The sequence below is a fragment of the Thunnus albacares genome, chromosome 16, assembly GCF_914725855.1.
Source record: "Thunnus albacares chromosome 16, fThuAlb1.1, whole genome shotgun sequence".
NCBI lineage: Eukaryota > Metazoa > Chordata > Actinopteri > Scombriformes > Scombridae > Thunnus > Thunnus albacares.
This window is the reverse complement of record NC_058121.1, coordinates 1,546,605-1,571,140: the sequence shown is the minus strand read 5'-3', so window position 1 is coordinate 1,571,140 and position 24,536 is coordinate 1,546,605. Positions and strand designations below refer to the sequence as shown.

General features: G+C 38.7%; 1 protein-coding gene across 2 annotated transcripts in view; it reads right to left on the bottom strand.

The window, feature by feature from the left end:
- The window catches only part of lrfn2b (leucine rich repeat and fibronectin type III domain containing 2b), a 171,923-nt gene that overhangs the window by 109,881 nt on the left and 37,506 nt on the right, over positions 1-24,536 (bottom strand). For both annotated transcript variants that reach the window (XM_044330008.1, XM_044330007.1), the window contains one exon: positions 3,930-3,990. The gene's annotated coding sequence lies outside the window, so the exon portion shown is untranslated. The remainder of the gene's footprint in view (positions 1-3,929; positions 3,991-24,536) is intronic.

Below are 24,536 nucleotides of genomic sequence, written 5' to 3'. Positions count from 1 at the left end.
AACATGGTGGAAGTGTTGAGTTTGCATTAATAGCAAATTAAAATAGGAGCAGATCAGGAAACAGGGATGCTTCTTAATAAAATATTGTATGATATAATATATAATAGAGATGTAATACAAGGGGGATTAGAAATAAGGTTTTGGTTCTCCCTACGGGTGACAGAAATAAAAGCCTTGACCACTATTTGAAAAGTTATGATATACAGAAGCAACATGGTACAACTTTTAAACCTTCATAATTATCATCACAACCACTACGCCCATTGTCCCAATGACAGGGGCTACAAGCAGATTCAAAATGAATGATTCAAATCCCTGGACTGGCAGGGTAAACATCATAAAATCTGTGACTGCTCTAATCACCAAATTATGCCGCCAGACTCAAGAACAAAGGTCCCATTAGCCTACTGGTTTAGATCCATACCATGGCTATGAAACTTTGCAGCATGTCATACATCATCTCATGTTTGCTGTTTGTCTGCACTTTCAACTGCACTTTCAAAGTGGTGGAAGAAGTACTCAGATTCTTTACTTGAGTAAAAGTAGCAATACACGAATGTAAAATACTCCATTACAAGTAAAAGTCCTGTATTTAAAATGCTACTTAAGTAAAAGTACATCAGTATTATCAGCTAAATTTACTTAAGTATTAATAATAAAAGTATTAGACCCTGTGACTGATATATTTAATACATTTAATGAAATATATTGTTAATACTGAAGCATCAGTGTGTAAGCAGCATTTAACTGTTGTAGCTGTTTGAGGTAGAGCCAGTTTCAACTACAGCGCCAGTCAAAAGTTTCACCTTCCCATTCACTTGAATGAGAAAGTATGTCCAAACTTTTGACTGGTATTGCACGTTACATACAGTTGGCTGGTTTTGTCCAGTGGTTCCTATTCTAAAGGCGGGCCCCTCCAAAGGGTCACCAGATACAAATGAAGGGTCATGAGATGATTAATGGGAGAGGAAAGACGAACAAAGGTCTGATACACATTTGAATTCATTTTTCCGACTTTTCTCAAATCTTTGCTTCTTTGTGAATGATTGGACAATTTTCAGTTATTTAGCTACTGGTTTAATCTTTAACAATGTAGTGTAATTTATGAGCTCATCATATGTTATTTCATGTAACATTTGTAATCTGAATAATAACTTGTAACTATAGCTGTCAGATACTGGAAATGTGAGTGGAAACCGCTCATGGTGATCACGTCCATCCGGGTCAAATTGATCACTATAAATGGATGATTATTATAAGAGATTTTTTTCCTTTCTCTTCATTTCTCATGCAGATTACCATCTAATTGACATTTGTATATTTATTACATGAATATAAAGTAATTAAACGGGCAGCTTCACTATTTACTGAATTTTATTGACTGTTATATATAATACAGAACAGCTGTTTCAAATGCTTGTTGTTTCGCTGCTCCATCTCATTGGCTGGATTTTGGTGGTTTGTCATAAGCTTCAAGGAGACTACATTTATCATTGAGAGACTTTCTTTTCCCCTTCATGATTTTAATGTGCACGCAGCACCAGCCTCAGGTAACCAACAGAAGCAGACGGGTTGTGCGTTTAGGCCGCCAGGGTAGGGTGAGAAAGTTGAACCAGAATCAACTTTTGGAGAAATGCAACCCGTAACGCTGCTTTGTCACAGCTGGCAATCAGGCTGATTAGAGCTGTAACCCTGCCATGAGGGAGGACAAAGACATTTCTAGGAAGAGAGGATGACATTTCTCTTCATTTGATAATGTTAAAAGTAAAGTTAGGCTTTGCTGATGGCTTCACCACTCATTTTAAAAAAGACAAGAGAAAGAGAGAGAGAGAGGGAGAAGCAGTGGTTGAGCGTGCTGGAGAGTGGATGAGGAGAGTGAGCAGTGGTAGTAAGAAAGCCGGTGAGTGAGAAGAATAAAACATTATTTTCTGATTGTTTCATGGTGGTTACAAACAAACACACCCACACCCTGCACCTCTACACAACCCTATGGAGGTACGTTGCAAGGCCTGATAATGGTGCCGCAGCCACAAAATAAAAAAATAAAATAATAATAGAATTACCATAGTTTTACATTTTTTCCCATATGTTTTCATGTATGAAAAGACCCAAAATGAACACTGTAAGAGGACTACATGATTACTATAAGAAAATTATTTAAACAGCATTTGTATAGGAATAATTCTGTCCTGAGCTTTTTGATCCATATAAGCGGTTGATCACTGTAACTGTGATCACTATTAGTGGTTTCCACTGTATTTCCTTGAAATGTAGTGAAGTGGAAGTATAAAGTAGCATCAAATGGAAATACTCAAGTAAAGTACAAGTACCTCAAAAATGTCCTTAAGTACAGTACTGGAGTAAATCTACTTAGTTACTTTCCACCACTGCATTTTAAATGGCAATAACTTTTTCAGCATTGCTCATCCCTTTTCATTTCTTGAATCCACCTGATGGCAAGACTAAAACAACACAGAACAGACTAACTTTGACTTCTGGGAAATGACTTCAGAATGATGACTCGTTTAAGAAAACATTCAGTGAAAAGAACTGTAACTACTCAATCAGACATAAAAGGACACACTCAGTGGCAAAAGATCAAAGATAGTTCAATTCCATCTAACCAGCTGCATCACATATCAGTCCCCCACTCTGTGTGTTGCTGCTGTAGGGTGAAGGGATACTGAGACCCCCTGGAATTGCATGCCCCATTGATTATGAAGCATCCCATGTCATTGCATTCAAGAATACAATATACACCCATGACACTTGGCCAAGAAAACCTTTTTGATGTTTGTAGATGGTATAAATAATGGATTGATGACTTGTGGTGCGTCACAGTATGGGTTCTTGGGGGCTCTGCTGGAACACAGTCAGTAATCTCAGCGGATCCTCCTCCTCTTGTCTCTGAAAGCTGTCAGATGATCAGGGAGCCTGCACCGTGGCTCTTTGGCAGGGATAAACAACAACACAAAGCAGCTCAATGAGCCCTGATGGGCCTTTGGCTGTCAACCAAAAGAGCAAATTTAGTATCACTGTCAGAAATACAGATGTCCCGTTCCTCTGCTCCGCATCTGTATTTGCAGTTTCCTCATGGTATGCAAATGATATTCCGAAAGCCTGATTTGTGTTTGCAGAAATCAGGAAGACAGTACACAAAGTTTCACACATTTCCAGTAGATGCAACAAAGGCTATAGCTGTCATGTGGATATAAAAAGTGAGCTTCTCCTGTCTGCTTCCAAGCACAAGCACGACACTAACCGAAAACTGTCCAGTCACCACAAGACCACAAAACAAGCCGAGCCAGCCGCATTAAGTTTTGTTGGTTCTGGAAGGGCTGATGTGACCTCAATCCGCTGCCTCGCTGGCTGCCTACTTAGGTCATGGTCATCTCGGCCTGTAAGAGTTTCTCCTTCATCAGGTCCGGCTAAAGCCTCACACACACTGCCCATCAGTGGTGTGGATTAGACTGCTAACTGCTAGCAAATGCCTGAGGCTGTCTCCTCACACTGAGTCATGAGAGGCCGCAGCAGCTCTGCCCAGCTCCAAAACACCACCTGAAAACCCATTAAGTCCAGAGTTTTGGAAGAACTTATCATCCCTCACAGATAAGCCCTCAAATCCAGCACTCTGTGGAGCATTATAAAGTCAGGGCATAGCTTCTAATTCCTACACGAACAAACTTAAGTCTGGAAGTGTTAACAGAATTAACGGTAAGATCCTAAGTTTACTTTGAAGTTCTGCATCCAACGTGCAACTCAAATCTCATCCAGCACAGTAATGATCCACTCAGAGTTTTCAAAGTTCTACTAAAACTCTTCTTGGTCCATGTTATCAGAATGATAAGTAGTCCCCTTTAAAGAAAATATGTTTTTTACTGCAAAGTTTTGCCCATTGTAACTGTCAGCTGTAATAACTTTTTACTCACCTGTTAATTGGCGAGATGTTTGTGCAGGGACAAAGCTTCACAGCAGAGTTCAGGGCCATCCCTGTAAGAACAATACACCAAACATGAGCTATCAGGTTATAAATAAGTCCTGTTTAACCCAACTAGAAAAGGCTAACAGCTAACAGCAGTTGAAATGTCAGATGACGGCTGCTTTATTTTATGAATAACTAAGTGTTTATCTGTGAAGTGTAAACGACTAAAGCAGTCAGTGTGGAAAGCAGCTGGAATCATGAGTCAGCACTGAGCATTACAGTAGATACACATACTGTAGGTCAAAGCTGAACCAGAAAGTTGCTCTGCAGATTGAATACTTGCATCAAAAACCAACATTTTGTATTTATTACACTTCCAAATAATTGGATTAACTATTACCTATTAAGTGAAACTGAATGGTTTGAACCTTGTCAGATGGTCCAAGGCTGTGATTAAGTATGCTACTAATAATTATTTTCATTATCAATTAATCTGCCAATTTGTTGTCGATTATTCATCCTTTGGTCAATAAAATAGTTAACAATGCCACACAATTTCCCTGAGTCCAAGTTGATGTCTTGAAATTGCTTGTTTTATCTGGCCAACAGTCCAAAACTTAAAGTTATTTAGTTTACTATCATAAAGGCCAAAGAAAACCAGCAAATATGCCATCGGAGAGGTTGGAACCATTGAATTTTTGGCACTAATTTTTGGCACACTTTGGCACTTTACCTAAAGACAACTTGTATTATTATGCATTGAATTTGCAAAATAGTATTTCATTATCTTCTGAGTTGTTTCAGTTTTAACCAATACGAATGATACAACACTATGAAAAATCTACATAGAGAGGTGCAGTGTCCCATCAATTGGGGCTATAAACAGATTCAATGGTCATGAAGTGGGTTTGAACCCCTGGACAGGCTGAGAAAGAAAGAAAATACCATTTAAAGAGAATGTGTGTCCTTCTACTTTTCTTGTTTTCCCTTAAAAAAACAGACCTATACCTACCATTTGTCCTGGTAGTACAACACAGTTAAAATGTGTGGATGTGGATGACCTAATTTTTGACTTGGCAAATCTCAATAATTCAAGTCACCCCTATTTGTTCCTTGTTTTTGTTTTTTTTTTAAATACAAATCTGAGTAGCTTACAAGCACTACATGCTTTAAAACAGTGTTGTACTGTTGTAACTAATTACACATGCACAACATAAAAGCCAGCTTGTACTCCTCCAACCATGAGTGGCCAGATATTGAAATATAAAATGTCTACAAGCGACAGTCAATCCTGAGAATGTTTTCTTCTCTGCCTTAAGATGCCATTGTGCCTGTGTTGCATCTCTCCCCGTCGGGGCCTATATATAGGCCACCGCCTGGGAAATGAATAAACATCAGTGTGAGCCGTGCCGCTGCCTGCTGACAGGGCTGTCCTCAGTCACTCAGGTGGTTTGACACTGCTGCCACGGCGACGACATCTCTACTCTGCCTGTCAACCTCTGAAGCTGCTTTAAAAGAGTTGCTAGTCTGGCTCAGGCGTGTTTATGTGGGGAATAATGAAAGTAAACATCTTTTTAAAATGTGCATCACAGGCCAGAGAAAAACATAAACAGTGAAATGGTGAATCTTTATTTCTGCTCTATCAAACAAATAGTTTACAGCCTGCTAATCATTAAGTATGTTTACAATGCACATGAACAGACAAATCATCAAATCATGCAAACATGAGTCAGTTATAGTTTCCACAGCTGCTCTGTTATATCTGAAAAGTCAGCTTCATCTAACAGGAGAAAACAAGAATATAACAAATAAATATTATACTTTGTTATATTCTGTTTTTGGATACACACACATGAGTCATTACATATGTTCAGACATATCAATACACGTATCATGTATCATGATACGTGTATTGATCAATCATTTTTTTTATGTTATATTGTTCATTCCATGATAATGTTAGTCTAACAAAATAATTAGAAATACTATATACATTTCTGTATTATTATTAATGCATTAACCCTATTCAGTTTTAATATTAAAAATAAAGGATTAGGCTGATTCTACCTTCAAAAACAGTCCTGCCTTTATTTGATGTTCAGCATTCTTAGGAAATATAATGTATCATGGAGATACACATTCATCTTGGGAACACATCTGGGATACAATTCTAAACTCAAGGTTTACTTACTAACTTTTCTAGACCTTTCAACCATGTGGTACAAGTTCCAGCAAATGGAACTTGTACCACATGGATTGATTTTCCTCATACTGTTTTTAAGTCCTTCATGGGCAAGTCCAAGTCAAATTAAAGTAATTTGAGACAAGGCTCAATCACAAGTCTTCATGAGCCAATTCCAAATTGAGTGTGAAAACTAATTCTTAATCACTGGAACCAGTAGTTTGAGAAAACAAACAAATGCAATTTTAATTATTTTTCTTGAGCTTTCAAGTCTTAATGGTAAATGGACTGTACTTGTATTCCGACCACTCAAAGTGCTTTTACATTACGAATGACATTCACCCATATTCATACTCTGAATAGTACAGGGGTTATCATGCAAGGTCCCAACCTGCCCATCAGAGGAAACTAACCATTCACACATGGATGGCACAGCCATCAGGAGTAATTTGGGGTTAAGTATTTTGCCCAAGGACACATCAACATGCAGACTGGAGGCGCCGGGAATCGAACCCCCAATCTTCCAATTAGTGGACGACCCGCTCTACCTCCTGAGCCACAGCCGCACAATGACATGAATACATTTGCTTTCAAATCTGTTTTTCATTGTTCTGGGATCATTTAGTCAGGACTTGAGACTTGAATGTCTTAAGGGATGTCTCACAGCAGTCAAGTCCAAGTCCTCATTTTTTGTGGCCTGACATGAGTCCAAGTCTGAAGTCTGGCTGCATAATGCCTCAAAAACTTCCAGCACTCAGAGGGTTAGGGTGGCCTGTATGTCCACATATCCAGGGCACAAAAAAGTAAAAAATGCTGAAAATACATGATATTAACTGACAGCAACCCAAATACTTCAGAGCTTAAAGTTGGGGACAAAAATGACATTGTGAAAAGCCATGGGGACATGTCCACTCAGTCCCCAGTGAAAATTACACCTTTGATTATACTATAAACGTATTGTGAATGTCACCAGTGACTCATGTGTTCACATACAGTATTTTGTACGTGAAAATAAACATTAAAACATCTGTATTTGCACAGCTATCAGCAGATGCCAATGAGAGCAATGAGACCAATAACAACTTAATTTTCTTTGCAGCAGTGTCACTAAGACAAATACCTGTGTATGCACTTGCCGATTCTCTCACACTGAAAGTGACTGATATACCCCTGTAAGATTAATGAATCCATTTGCAACTAAGAATTTAACTGGAGAGAAATTTGCATGCATACAACTCGCAGGAGAAGCCGTGACGAAGAGCAATGATTTGGTAACTGGTTGAAGTAGCTGACAAGTTGTTTGCACTTATGATGTATTACTAGCTGCAGGGCAAACAAGTGTCTGCGGCTGACTTGGGGAGAGGCTCCAAGCTTTTTCTGGGCTTCAGACTAGAGGGAGCAGATCCACTTAGCTTTCCACTGCACTGCCTCCTATTGCTTTGGCCATTCAATTGACAAGCAGCCAGCCGGCAAGAGCACATTAAGTTTTAATCTGAGCGTGATGCATGCTTATTATTCCTGACGGGCCGAAATGAACTTTTGTCACTGGCAGCCACACAGTGAAACAAAGCAAAAACAACAAAGGAGCAGGGTCATTTTGAGGAGGGGTGGGGGGGGGGGGGGGTTTAGGTTGCGTGCACATGTACAGAGTGTTCTTACAAGTCTTCACTCTCACTTTTCTCAGATCAGAGCATGTAGGAGGGGATACTATGACTGTTGCTGTGCTGTTTCATCAGTGCCAGCTCGAGCCTAGGTGGAGCCCTAAGCAAGATATGAAAATGCTCTCAAGAAAACACTGAATCTAATTTAAAAACAAAACAAGTGCTCTCAACTGAATGAGATGGAATGAGCTCAAAGAACAGCCAATCACATCCTCTCATCCTCTTGCTCCAAATATTGTTGTACAGATTTTACTACACAGCATCCCAGATATGCTGCCAAGGGCAGATGAGGTTGAATTTTTATTTCAGTGTGTATATGATATGCACAAATTCATTGTATTATATGTTTCCATAACCAATGTGTCTTCCCTGTGCATTGTCTATATAAAGTATGTGTTTTAATGGGTTGATTACAAAAGTTGCATGTGGTCTATAAAATCAAGGTACATTTACATAAAATAAAAGTATTGCCTGGCACTGAGAATGCCCCACGATAATATGACAGAAGTTATTATTATTATTACTCAGGATAAATGGGGATTATAGATTTTGGAAGGAGGAAAAACAAAGCTGCACTGGCCTCTCTGGGTTGAAAGACAAGCAAATCTAGCAAGCTGGTGAACATAGTCGATCATTTAGCAGCTAAAGAACAAGATATTTTTCTCAAGACTTGGTGGAGATCAAACCAGAGCTTAAAGGAGAGTGAATATTGCACATGACTCTAAATGAATACTAATGTTGTTCTGTGCCTACTGGATGTGTAGAAGCAACTGTTTGATAAAAAGTTAGTTATATCAGCTGTTTAAGGTGAAAATATGTCAATGATGTGTTGACTGCTTGTTGTGCTGCCCCCAAGAGGCCGAAATAAAATGAACACAGGTTGAAAGTTAAAAAAAGGTCAGCTTTATTCCAAATGTGTTCACTGTATAAAATTGGAATCTGTCTGGATCAGTTCATCATTCTCATGTTAGTTCATCATGATTGTTTGCATTAGCTATAGTTTGACTAGCGACAGTAGTTGTAGGACTGTGTTGCTTTTTTCCTATTTTACCCTTTACCCTTCAGTATAGATGAATGTCTATATGTGAGTTAAAGTTGGGGCTGTATGCTCTCAGCACAAAATAATTACTTATAGCTTTCGATTGATGTAGAGGTATAGTTAGTAGGGGTGTGCCTGAATACAAATACGTTATTTGGCAAAGTACAAATAGTGGGTTTTTTTACGAATATTTGTTTCATACAAACATTTTAAAAATTATTTGTTTTTGGGAAGAAAAAAAAAAACATGTTAAATACCAGCACACAGGTCGGTTACATCACTATCTCAGGCTCTCTCCTCTGCGCCACTGTTATGTTTATCAGCAGGTCTCAATGAGGGGAGTCACATCCACCTGCTACATGATGCATATTTCCTTATTTGGACATCACTCCTGGAGTTGGGGGTGTTCCCCAGAGATAAAGCTGAACTATTGACACAAATGAAGTACTCCCAAGGGAACACTTCATGAACACTTATTGTAACACTTTAGTTTTCTAAAATTAAAAGTGTAATAAAAACAAAAACAGGATTTTTAAACCTCTTTCCACTTTTATTTGAATACAAATACAAATAATTTTGCTGCCTCAACAAATACAGATACAAATACAAATACAAATACAAATACAAATACAAATACAAATACAAATACAAATACTGGGCCCTCTGCACATCCCTAATAGTTAGCGTCTTTCTCCTCAAGAAATGCCATCATATGACCCCCTGGAATAGCTCATAAGTGTGTGAAACAGCTTAGTTATCATTAGATTCTGGTACTGTGTATATTTAAATAATTATTAAAAGAAACCTGTGCAGTAGAGGTTCTGCTTACATTTAGCATAGTGCATCTGTAAAATTAGAGACTACAGATGCGATACATACTGTATAATCCTGCTGCTTTACGGCTACATGAATTTAAAAGAGAGAAAATAAAGGACTTATACTTTCTACAGACTGTTGTGAATCATATTATTGCAAAGAATCAGCCAGTAATGAGCCAATAAACTCACAAACTCTGCCCCGGAGGCTTTAAAAGTTACTCCCTATAAGGCAACAGCAGCCAGCTCTGTTTGACTGGATATACACTACACATCGTTAAGAAAAAGGGAAGTGATTAACAACTTCTGCAAGTGTGCTAAAGCTGTCAACTTCTATTGGCAATGGTACACCCTGACAGAGCCCTAATGGCTATAATTACATTGGAGAGGAGGGAAAGGAACAGTTCTATCAGGCACATAAACAAAATCTAATGATCTCCCTAAATAAAAACATATTAAATGCCCAATTCATTCAGTGAATGACTTTCTGAAATAACACCTCAATCAGGACAATCAAACTGAAATTACGTACTAATATGAAATCAGCATGGGCTGTTGAGCACTCCAATTCTGCTCTAAATTCATTGACGATATAAATATAAAACAATCATTTTGATGTTAAAAACAGACATCTCCCAATGTTGAAGACAGAAAACTGTGCTTCTTTTTTTTTTACAGCTATCAATTCTCAATGCATGTAACATTTGTTCTTTGACATACTGTGTTTTCTTCGGAGATAAAGTGAGATGAAACTTTGATCACTATCGCAGGCATAGTAGGTCACTGTAGCAGTAAACAGTAACAAGCTAAAGCACAGAAGATTCTTGCAGAAATTAGCAAACAGGGATTGCATGTGATAGTTTTACTACTTCAGTGTGTTAAGTGGGAATGCATGGAGAACTAATGATATGACATGCGTTCACATGTATGATATGAGATAAATGTTTATAATTTTGTATGCATTTCAATTCCACCAAAGGCTGCTGCCTGTGAACATAATTTGCTCCTTTGCAGCATTGAGGTGCTTCAGGGGAGTAATTAGGGGGTTAAATGCCTTGCTCAGGGGCACTTCTGAATGGTTAATGAAGGAGGGAGAGTTAGCGACCATTAGGGTTGAGAGTGGTATGCGGTGTACAGTTCTTCCTTGTGGCTCATATTTTTTTGCTAACAAGAAAATGACTCTGTCCCAATTCAAAATCCAGTTATGTGAAGTGACTGTTTAACTCTCTCCCTCACCTTCAAGAGTCAAATTTGGCCAACAAGTCATCATACCTAGTGACAAATAGGTTGTTTGTAACCATACTAATCCTTGGAATCCCTGGGAGCTGCCCAACATGGGGGCTGGGACCCCCGAAGGGTCGCAAAATAAATCTTAATGGTCATGAGGTAATTTAAGGAGAGCTCAAATTTACACATAAAGGTCAGTCTATTGCTCATGATTAGTCATGATGGAGCTTTGTCATGTCTGAGAGAATGATGAAACTTTGTTTTTGGGTGAAAAAAAATGCCAGCTTAGTGTGGCATGCGGGTCAGAATGGAGAGAAAAAGTGTTTTCAAATTTATCCGGCTTAGCACGGACATGCTCTTAGAGTCATGATGCTGTATCTCGGCCTCTGCTGCTTTCATTTTGACCTTTTTTTGTCTTTTCAGTCTCCTGTGACTGTCCCTCTTTTTGGAAGCGAAATACTAAATTGCTATCTCTTTAACAAGATAGGAAATAAGGACAATATTTTTAGCTAGACCAGCCACGGACCAGCCCTATAACCCCTAATGTCTGTCCATCACTGACTGTGTCTACAGTGCGTGCGTATGCTGAAAGACATCACGGCTGACAGACTGTTAGCATGCTAGCATGCTAATCCTACGTAAACATGTGGGTGAGACCATATGTTTACAGACATCTGCAGATAGAGCAGGGGGAGTTAACAGAGAATTAGAATAGCTATAATTAAAATAAGTTTTCTTTCAAATCAAACATCCCAAGATATGAGAGGAAAGTATTCTTCCTGCAACTGAATTTAAACCCTTTTTTGATTCAAATGTTGCTTTACCATGTCATGTGATGCTACTTCAGTACACTTTAACAACAAATATTACTGGGACCACAACAGAAAATTGCAGATGAGCATTTAATATCCAGGAATTCACATTATAGACACTACCACTGACTATCACTGTAACACATTGGCCACAATTTCACACATTGACCATACACAGTACAGCCATATACTAGGTTTTGACCTAGTTTTGTTTGATCTTTCCATGTGAACTACTGGATAGTTTTATTTCTACGGGCCTGTAAAAACAATTCAAGTGACACAATCTGAGACGGAAACCTCACTGAGTGTGAGTCCACTGCACTGTTGAGTAAAGACGTACTTTATTGATCTCTGTGGGGAAATTGATCCTCTGCATTTGACCTGTCCTTTACACAAACACTAGTTATTCAGGTCACATTCAGGAAGAATATAGATTCCATCTGTTGAGATGAAAAAGTTTTGATACTAAGGTTTTACATTCAGTCACACTACTGATTTAACTGTCCTTACCAGATTTGCGCTGTTGCCATGGCTACACATGCACAAAAAGTTTTAATGATATTGTTTTTCATGTCTCTTTATCTCTCTCTGTTGTCTCTCACAGACACATCATAACTCCTGTCATTGTTCCTTATGATCTGGTTCAGATCCATGTCATATTCTTCATATGAATTCACTACTTCTGAACTAGTTATGTTTGAATAATGAACTTTCTCATTTATTTGAAAGTCATTTTTCTAAGCAATGAAAATGATTATTAATAACTAATGTTTTTGAGACTGTTTTGTTTTTTTGTAGTTTATTTATGTACAGTATAATTACAAGGCTAATTAGATGCTAATATATATCAGGGATTTATGTTATTTAGATTAGTAGGTTTATTGAGGTAACATGGATTCACCATTTAGAGTTTTATAGGCTTTATAGTTACGGTGCGGGGAGAAAGCCTCTACAGCTGTACAGAGGTGATGTGACCCTGCAGGATCCAATGCTGAACATCTTATTTACTATTATTAGCTGTCACAGCTTAGTTCCAAAACAGTGAGCAGGAAGGACATTTTGGGATTTGTAGGTACTGCTGGGTGGTACAACAAAATCAGAGAGTGTGTCTTTAGGCTGGCCTTCACTCTGAATCTTGCAGATACAGAGCTGCACTCTATTGTTACTGTGCAGGATATGGAAAATGTCAATTTCCATAATAATGCAAGTGCTCATCTGCAATATGAAGCCAGATAAAGTATGCAGATGCTGGGAACTTCACCTACTTTCTCTTGCTTTTGATGCACTGTATGTGTACACAAGTCTACAGAGAACATGGATTTGCAAAATCCGAAACACACAGCCAGCGGCGTGTCAAGGGACGCCTTTGAATGAGATGCAGCACGTCAAAAGAACCATGCGGCATATTAACATCATAATATGTAGAATATAAAGTGAGTCTGGTAGAGAAGCCCTGATTTCAGGAGTCTTTATAGCTGATCTCACCACCTATAGCTCACCCGTCTTTTCTAATGCTTTGCAGTGCTATCACCTGACAAGACAAGAAGTCAAGGTACAGGAAGCAGGATTCTCCAAGTGGAGAGCTTGTCGGATGAGGGAAAACAGGTCGGTTTGGTACCGCACTGCTGCACCTCCTACAAACTGCTGGTGTATGCATTTACATAGAAAATAACAGACTGCCCTCTAGACAGTTCTTACATGGCAGCCGTGGGTTTTAAAGACCCCATTTACACTTCTTATTATGTTCAGATGATCTGTATCTGGACATTTTATCTGGATCAGAGAAAACTCATGTCAATGCACGTGGAACAGTTGCAATTGAGATGGTATGCTGGCGAGCATGTTGCTTGCCTTCCACCTACAAACAAGGCCTATTTTAAATTGTGTATTTTTATATAGGAGTTTGGTATGAGCGCAAAGGCTGTTCAGTTGGGCCTTAAACATACATTTTCAGTTCTGTAAGCACCACAGTATCTTAAAACCAAGACTATCTGCATGATTAGATACCACAAGAGGAAGAGAAAATGCGTATTTTGTGCGATTTAGGTGAATCAACCCTTTAATGGTTACACTAGTGAGGGTGAGGGCACTTCAGTGATTCCTGTGGTACTTGGCAGCCACGACACTATCATAACTGTAATAAGAGTGAGAAAGCGGCTGTGTGTTATTACAGTGCTGATGTGTGGCATTTACAAAACGTTTTATGGCTCATCATAGAGCAGTAACATCTATAACACATCACTGAGCACAGAGTGATGTGGCTGCTCTCACTTTACCATGTGGAGCTTCCAAAAGTTGTGTGCAGGTTCTACACTAAGCAGTGACCTCTTAGAGTGACAATGCTGCAATTAAATAGGAGCACACTAATGCCTGAAGCCTATTCATGCCAAGTTGATCTGATTAGCTGGGCTAAATCCAGGGACCTCCACACACACACACACACACACACACACACAGCTCTACCTCCTCAGAGGCACCCTAAGAGCAACACTGTACTACAAAGACATAAACGTGTTCATATCTGTTGGCAAACACTATATGCAGGAGCCCCATGGGAAAATCCAGCTGCATATATTTCACGCACTGCTTCATCAGCAGCGTCTTCACGTGCACCCTGGGAGAAAAGACACCTCTACAGCCGACTAACTGTCAGTGCTCTGATTCTACAACACTGCACAGCCATGTTTACTGTACAAACACTCAAACGGATGATTCCATGTGTGAAAATGTTCACCTGCTAAGTCAGACATGACATTTTTTTCTTTTTCACCTGCCTTCATTTCACCAGCACACATTTGTCATATATCTTTGTTTGTCCCACCAGAGTTTTTTTTTTTGCTATTGTTTTTGTATTCCTTTCACAGGTCTGTGTGGAAATGCAGAACCAGATTTGGGGCATTCAGTACAACCAAAGTGACTATAAAAATGGCTTCCCTGATCAGAAGTTACAGAAGCTCATGAATGCCTTCATGCAGAGCTCCCCTACTGTTGGTCTGACCAGCACAAATAGATTGTTAATTCTTAATTCACCATTGTAACTTGAAAGAAAGAAGAAGAAAGAAAGAAATGAATACAACAGGTGAGATGACATGTAGCCTGAATGAGCTCCTTGACAGTCCTTGTCACCTGTGCTAACTAACCCTTTGCACCAAAGTTCATACCCCTTTATCTCAAAATCATAATTCTGTCAAACACACAGACATCACACACATGCTGTAAAAAATCAGCTGAACCTTAATTTCTCTGGTATCTGTTAAAGATCAGCATCATAAATCCACTTTGAAATCAGAGAAAAGAGAGACACTTCTTATAACTTGAGATCTTTGTTCAAAATCATCAAATTTCTGACTTTTTCTCCAGTAAAAGTAACCCAGTCTAACACAGAGTGTGACATCACAACTTGATATCAATCAGAATAATGTCACTAAATGTATTGATACTTTCTGGCTGATATAGAACAATTACAATCAGCAAATCAATCAGAGTGATCAAATCAATGGAAATTGTTTTGTTTTTTTCTATATTGTGTTTGTTTGGCAGAATCAATACATTTTTTGACATTTCTAAGACTCTGACAAGAACCTGACAGTCCCTTCAGTCCATTCATATTTACTGTATTGAAAATATCTGGACGAAAAATTACAAAAATTACATTTACAAGTCTGCTAGAGTATGTATAGTACTACTCACATGCAAAATGATGGCATTTCTGAATAGCCTAACTGTCCTGAAAAAAAGGCATATGTGGGTGACACATATAGTGACTCTGCCATGAGATAAACTTAATTGTCCCGTTTGGGAAATTTTTCTTGGGTTCAGCACTACTGCATCACAAAACACTTATCTCGAAAACATACTTACATGCATACCATATATTATTCAAATAAAAATCAAAACAAAAAAAACACAATAAGACCATTGACATTCATAAAAACTACTACAGCTTATAAACCAGGAAAATAATATTGCACTAGTATTGCACATTGTAGCAGGATATTGCACATTCAACATATGACCAACAACTGAAATGTTGCACATGCTAGTGTTCACACCATCTGTAAAGTGCTCTGTGACCATGTATCGTTCCTACAACACAGTATTTGAAGATTGCTGTTTCAGAATTTCAATGAATGATGGGACAAATTTGTTCGTTCGTTATAATATTTCAGTCTGCATTTTGCAACTCTGAACCATCAGAATAAAGAAATTTGAGAAGAAATTTGGAAAGTTAAAGCAGTAGCTAGTTTTGCCCGTACTCTACCTCCGGAGACAAAGCAGAGGGAAAAAAAAGCCTGTTATAACCTCGGCGGAGTGATCACAGCAGCAAAACGGAAATACAGAGAGAAGACAGAGACACAGCTAAGTGATAATGACTCACATAGTATGTAGCAGGGACTAAACACAATATTGGACTTTAAAGGGAGATCCAACTGCACAGCTCTCGTTGCTGCCTCCCTCCTGGACAAGCTGAATAGTTTTGTCAGGCAGCATTCCAGGCCAGGTGATCAGACCATGCACAGCACAGCTGGCTGGTGTATTCACAGACATATTCAACCTCTCCCTGTCCATGTGTGTGGTCCCCTCCTGCTTCAAGTCATCCACCATTGTTCTGGTACAGAAAAAAAGCAAGGTAACATGCTTAAATGACTGGCGTCCTTCACTCCCATAGTGAGCAAATGTTTTGAGAAGCATGTTAAAGACCTAATCTGTAGCATGTCACCGCCCACCGTGGACCCTCACTAATTTGCTTACCAAACAAAACAGATCCACAGACAACGCCATAGCCACAACACTCCACACCACCCTCACCCACGTGGAGAAAAGGAATTCTTATGTGAGGATGCTGTTCATAGACTATAGTTCAGCATTCAACACCATAATCCCCTCCAGACTCCACACCAAGTTCAGGAACCTAGGACTCAACCCCAGCTGGATCCTGGGTTTCCTGTCAGGTCAATGCCAGGTGGTGAGAATGGACGCCAGCACCTCTGCCCCTCAACACAGAAGCCCCCCAGGGCTGTGTCCTGAGCCCACTCCTCTACTCCCTGTACACCCACGACTGCATGGCCACGCACAGCTCCAACTTGGTAATTGAGTTCGCCAATGATACTACAGTGATAGGCCTGATTACCTGCAACAGGTAAGCTGTAGAGAGAGTCAGCGTTCACATCACCGAGGACCTCACCTGGGACGAGCACACCAGCCATGTGGTGAAAAAGGCACAACAACATCTCTTTCACCTGAGGCAGCTTAAAAAGTTTGGCATGGGGCACAAGATCCTACCGGCCTTCCACAGATGCACTGCCCACAACCACAAAGCGCTGCAGAGGGTCATGCGGACAGCCCAGAGCATCAGTGGATGTGAGCTTCCCTCCATCCAGGACATTTACAATGGACAGTGTGTCAGCAACACCCGCAGGATTATCAAAGTCCCCAGCAACCCCAACAATACCACAGCCTCGACACCCGGACCATCAGGCTCCGGGACAGTTTTTTCCACCAAGCAACCAGGCTTATGAATAATGGACACTAACACTAACCTTTGTGTCTGTGAAACACACACACACATAGCTGTGCATACATAATCATGCAAACAACTACATATACATATGCATTTATTAAGGCAGGACCTGCACACAGACACAGCATTTTATACACACTATACATTATTTATATTATTTATATTTTTATTGTATTGTAATTTTAGTGCTATATTTACTGCTGTTTCTCTTGTTATTTTATTGCTATTGTTGCTGCAATGTCAAGGAAGCAAAACCCAAGAACTTTACTCTTGTGTACTTGACTCTACTATTCCTCTTTCACAGCAGGCATTCTGACTTGTTTCAGGTGTAGAAACACAGGTGTTAATGATGAAATTAAGGATAATTCCAGTCTACTCAAGTGTTCCAGTAAGCCAGTCAATTAACCAGCATGCACAATATCTGAAAGGTAAATGGAATGCAGCTGTTATTTTAAAAATTAAAGTATTGGATTGTGACCCTTTAAATGAAAACTACAGTCTATTACATACAGGGTTTTATTTTTTTTATAGCTGTGGCCATCAATTTTATCGGCTATACCAACATAGTACTTCAAGTTTTTGCTGAAATCTGGGAACATGGTTTTCTTTTCCGAATAAGTTTGACTAACCATTTAGTTTAGTTTTTTTTCCATGTGTCTGTGATCATTTGACTGCGGATTGTCCGTCTGACTTCTTTTTAGTGATGATGGACAAATCTATGAAAATGCAAGAGCAAGAGCCAGGCTAAAAACCTGCAAGTTTTTTTTTTCAACCTCACAAGTTAATGCTATTTAGTCCCCTGAGTCAGACAGCACCCAAGCTGTGTATTTATTTTTTAATCGTATCCGCCAGCTATGAGAATGAGTCATCACACTCTGCTCTCCTGCAAAAATCTGGATGGTGAGGGATGGAATATAACTATAGGAAGAATATATATGCCTGTTGATGGTGCTGTTAAAGTGATATTATGTTGCACCCACACACAGGAAAAGGCATATAACTCCTCTATACGCATGCACATACAGTACCAGTCAAAAGTTTGGACACACCTTCCCATTCACTTCAATGAGAAAGTGTGTTCAAACTTTTGACTAGTACTGTATGTGCATGCATACACACCAGCATGCACACTCACACACCCCTAATTTCTGATTTCACAGCAGCCTGTCAGGTCTTTCTCTCAACATCCATCCTCTCCTGTGTCCCAAAGCCACCCAGAGAAGCACTCATCATCAGAGATGGCAAGTCAGTGCTTTCACACCAAATTGGGTTACATTCTCACTCAATGCAGGCTGCAGCCTGGCACTCCACACTCCTCTCATTTCTCAGAGACGGAGCCTGTGTGCTCTTATTAAGGTGAATAGAACATCAACAGAGAACAAGAACGGTATGGTGTGTAACATCCTGTACACCGTCATGTATATTATACATAAGTCGGCAAGATGGAGAAATTAAAAAAAGAGGGCATTTTTCTGCTGCTATGTTTTATAGCATCCACATTTTCAAAAAAGATCTGAGTTTCCCATTTGTAGCTATGAGTTGGATGTTGACGTGAATGATATTTCATTTGAAACTGGTCAAAGAGCACAACACCAGATCTAATTGCACCACTGAAAACATGGGACATGGCAGGCAAAGTGCGGTGATAAAGAGATCTGTAAACAGGCAAGGAAGCACACTACTAGGGATTTGCAGAGAGTCCAGTATTTGTATTTGTGTCTGTATTTGTTGAGGCAGCAAAATTATTTGTATTTGTATTTGTATTCGAATAAAAGTGGAAAAAGGCTTACAAATCCTGTTTTTGCTTTTATTATGCTTTTAATTATAGAAAATTAAACTGTTACAATAAGTGTTTATGAATAAACTACCTTATGAAGGAGGTCCCCAAACTGGGTCTTGAACTGGAGTCTCCCAGATCATAGATGACTGTGCTGACTACTGAGCTAAAACTTTACTCTTCACCTCTTTGCAGACAGACCTCTAACTAACAAATATTTTTTTAAAAATATTTATGTGAAACAAATATTCGTAAAAAAAACACTATTTGTGCTTTGCTGAATAATGTATTTGTATTCAGGCACACGCCTACACACTACAATCTAAAATATCACTGTGTTGTATATATGCATTTAGATTTCCATTCATTTGAACTAAGCAGTCAAGACACCATGACAAACAGCCCCAGACAGTGTCCATATACTATACTTTTGGCAATATAGAGTGTCTTTCAATGGAACCAACACTGTAGTTTGTCTCTTATCCCTCTCTCATCTCTCAATTTCATCTAATAAAGTGCAAATGTTGCAAAAATAATTTCTCTGCCAAACATAACCGTCTGCCAAACTGTTCACACACAATGTGGCGTGTGCATGGCAACACTTCATGTAGCACCAGGAGTTTCATTCCAAATCTGTGTAAACCTTGAGCTACAAATCTCACATAAGATTTTTTTTTTCTCCTTTGGGCTTGTGTCTGTTAAATTCTCAAATGAATTAATTCTCCATGCAATGGACTGTGTGCACAAAGTTGCATTTGTACATGAAGTAGTGTATGATAAGACTCTAGTTTGCATGTATATTCACAGTGGAGGCCGGTCCACAGAGGCAGAGGAGGTTGATCCTTCTCTATTTTTTGAGAGGCAAGAGGGAGATCAAATATATAATATAAAATATAATATAATATATCAAATATAATATCAATATAAAAAAAAAATGGTTGAAATGAACATTATCAAATCTCAGAAATTCTTTCATGATAGAAAGAAGAAGATGTCAGATAACGTGAGTCAGATACAGCTTCTCTCTCTCTGTCTCTTTGGTCACTAATTTCATCTCTGATGGTTAAATGTCTCTGTGTGGCTGTTGTGTGAATTTATCTCCTTAACAAGAATGCAGCAGAGATCATATAATGTTCTGTAGGTAGTTTGCTTGTTGAAGTTACAGTGAGCTGTCTGGATTCACTCATTCATTTGGAATTGATCCAGTTTTTAATTGAGTGGTTGTTAAGTCACCTGTTGATGTTGTGTGATTAGTGAATGAGTGTGCAGGAGGTCTAGCTGCGGGCTTGTGACAATTTCATTAGTTTAGCTGAGCCGTATATTGAGTAATAAGCTTAAAGTTACTAGAATAACGAGTGTTAACTAGTGGTGTAACGGATCGCAGTTGATCCGTAATCCGTACGGAAGTTCAGAAGCTTTGTGATCTGTTGCACGCCTACTGTTAACATGTGAGCTTTGCAGGCTATATTTTGTATGTGGTGCATATAGATAAGAGTGTGTAAGTCATGTATTTGATACATACATTAATACTTTCTGATGTGAACCTACACTTTTAGATCTGTGAATGTTTTTAGTGTTCAATCTTTCTAGTATTCAGCACTGATCTGAACCTGTATTACATTATAAGCTTTGTGCTACTTTATATATTTCTGTAAACTAAGAAAATACATAGTAAACACATGTAAATCATGTGATATGTTATCTATTTTTGATGAGAATATAAATCTGTTGTCACAATAAAAGAATACTATGAATCTGAATTTCACTTTGTTGTCACTTTGTTTCACTTTGTAGAGACTATATGTATATTTTTGTTTTTGAAAGCAAATTGATTTATTGGCATATAAAATTGCCCCTCCGCCCTCTGATTTCATCGGATGGGGGACAATGATATAGTTTGATGCAGTTTGTTGTAAGATTCCATGTTGGTTTTCCTCCTGTCCTCCCCAATTTTTTGAGTCACCAGCCGCCACTGATACTCTACTGATGTTGTTTACTGATATCAGCAGCATGCTCCTGGAGGAATATGTCCATGGGGAGAAACAAAAAGTATATCACAAACTCTCTATCTAACAAATAATATCACCAATATACCAATATGAACATGTTCGAGGGAACAAACATGGATACAAACAATTTTACTGTTGTTGAAGGTTTAGTAAGAGTGTTTTGTTGCTACAGTAAAGTTCATAGAATGTTCAAAATACAAATGGTTTATCTTCTGGGGAGCATTAATATTCACAGCAAATCTAATGGAATATTGGAAATAGTTGTGTAGATAATTACACAATAAGTTAACATTAAGGCCATCGGTTTTAATTATTTCTCCTTTGATTCTGATAAATAAAGCACTTTTTGGTAGCAGAAGGCTACGGAAGAGCATTGTGTTGTGGGTGGATGTGGCGCGTTTGACTCCTCTTATGGTTGTCTGCTGTCAGTGGGCTTCAGTCCATTTCAAATTGCCACTGGCCCACCGCAACCCAAATCCAAACGCCACCATCTCTGTTAAGAAAAGGTATTTTTGAGGCCTGCGATTGTAAAATGTGAAGTTGCTCATTTAATTTTATATTTCCAAGAATGTGTGGCTGACAGACCCAGTGGGGAGGGGGGGGCATTAGTTTTCACTTTTTGAAGGACATTTCACTAACAAAGCTGAGATTTATTTCTTGCAACACAGTGGCGCTGTTCGTGGTGCTGAACTGGACAATGGCCAAGACCCTAACAGCGGAAAGGCAACTGAAAAGGCTCATTACTTGACTCAACAACACAGGCAACAGTCTGAGTCTTCCGTCAACAACATTATGGCCTGTCTGCACTACAGAGTAACCACACTGTTAGTGATTAATCATTTTTAAAACATTAAACTGGAACACTGTGGGCTTGGTGGCTACAGCCTGCAGCACACTGTGAGTTACCACATCTGATTCAATGACATCACGTATGCAACAGAACAGCTGTATGAAGGAGAGGCAAGGCAAGTTTATTTGTATAACACATTTCAACAACAAGGAAATTCAGAGTGTTTTACATAGAGCAGGGATATTCAATTAAAATTCAAAGAGGTCAAGTTAGAGAAAATTTCCTCAAACAAAGGTCCGGAACATCATAAAGTCTAATTTGTGTTATGAGTCAGTGCCATACATATTTTAGTAACCTAGTAGTTGTATCAACAACAGTTCAATACTATTTCAATAATAATTATTGTCAGTTTTCACATTTAACTGGAGGGATTATTAATAATAAGTACTCTAATAATAAATGAATGTTCTTTTCTCATTTCAGTAAAATACAGGCTGCATTTAAAAATAAAATACATAACAGAGAGCTTTTGAAAAATGTGCATCTTAAAATAAAGTGCTTTGTTTTAGTAAAATTAAATAAAAAGGGTAGCTTGAGTTTCCCTTTTTCATCTTTTTTGTTAACTCTATTTCACATCTTAATAGTCTCAACCAATTTTATACAATCTCAACACATCGTAACACTCGAACCCTTTTCTCTTTCTTTCCCTCTTACATCCCACTAACCCACTTTCTCTTGTTCACTGAGATAAGCGAGCTCTAGCTTGTCCTGCCAGGATTTTAAGTCTGAAATGTGTTAAGATTCTGGTGGATTGATCATACTGGGCTGTTAGATCGTTTATTTTCTGTGCCCTCAGTTCAGATTCGAATGGGTATGTTTGCTCAAAAGATTTGTGCTTTGTCTTGTAGTGGCGCTTCACAATCGCAACGGTCTTGGAACATATGAGACATACTGGTTTTGAACTGCCTGTGGGAGGAATGAGTATGTAAGATTCTGTCCATTCTGATTAAAAGCTCTGTTTTCGCTGGCTAATTTTCTCTTTTCAGAGCACGCCATGTGAAATTACTTTTCTCTGACTCACTCATTTCTTCAACTGTAGTCTCTCGTCTCATCTCTCCCCTGTGTGTGTGTGTGTGTATCTCACTCGAGTCGTAATGCTTATCGGAATGCACAGATTTGATTGACTGAGTAGCATCGCATGAGATGACTTACAATTCATGCAACTCGTCTGTGAGTTTCCTGGGCCACTAAATCAGTGCTGCAAAGGCTATAAAAGCTGCGCCAGTTAAAATAGAAACACTCCATCAAAATTTAATAATTATCAGACACAAAACACTAAAACAAACACAAAAAATAAAAACTTTGTCTACTCGCTGTCAAAATAAGAGAGCTCTTGACCTCAGCTATCATGTGAGTATAGTCAACAACTGGGGACACTATCAAATATGGGTAAAATATGGTTAAAATATATTTCTCCCATTTAACAATTAGATGTTTAAAATCTGATTACACAAATGTGTTTACCAGCCCCTTAAACTCCTCAGTGTACTCTCAATTCAGTATTCACAACTTCCAATTCTAGGAAAAACACTAATATTTTCTAAAACCTACAATTCTCTAGAGCCGTGCCATGCAGCTTGATAGAAATCAGCACCACAGTTGTAGTTTTTCTGGTTTAGGGTTGTAAATAGGGTTGTAAAAAGATATATCTACTGAATATATCAAACATCTAGAACAGCTGACTAGTATTTACACTGCATCTGGATGATTTATGTTAAGAAAAACTAAAGATGTTGGTTTATTTCAGATATTTTAGCCAAAACAGGAGTCGAACATGCCAAGTCTGCTCACAATACAATAGACCCACACGGTGACCATTTTCCTCTGACATCACGCTCAGGGTGGGAGCCATACAGCTCCTCCGCTCAATCTGGACCATCTGGACTGCTACTAATGCCATGCCACTAACACACTGTTAGCTTAGCCTGTTAGCACCTGCTACTGCCAATGTTATTGAGAAAAATACATAAAACAGCTTGCAAGCTTATTAAATGTGCATCTATGGAGCTGTGTGAAAGTTAATCAGGCATCCTTTTTAAGAAATGGAACAAAACCAGCTCATGCATCATAACAGACAGGCTGGAAATAAGGCTGAAATACATTAGTTTGAAAGTTGTGCTGAGTGTCATGAAAAAAATGGAAAATTCGTGTCCATGTACACAAATGTATAGATTAAATTTTGTGACTATTTCATGAACTGCCATGACACTGGGTTGAAATGAAATATGTGCAATGACAGATTCTTTGGATGCATATTTGGATGTAGACGGAGCATCATGATGTGCTAAGAGCTGCATCACTACACTGTAAGTCTCTCACACCTTGTACACTTTGTGTCTTTGACTAAACTAGAGGATTCATGACAGCAAACATATAGCCTTTATATGGCTCAGTTAGACCTGGGTTTGTATTTTATCATAATTGTGCACTGAGATAAATCAGCACTCACTGATTAAACTGCTATGGGGCCCCTGGGTTAAAAAACAACTGTGGACCTGTATTGAATGTTCAAACAAACTCCCTAAAATAACTTTGCCCTCGATGCCAAACACTGTTTCTACAAGGGTTTCTGTATGTCAGCTAGTTTATAATAATGTGATACAACACATATTTGTTTAACCTTCCTGTTGTGTTACGGTAAAATTGGACAGATTTAAACATTTTCTCTCTGAAAAATGTTGTTCTTTTAATCTGACTGTCATAAGACTCCATGACTTTGTC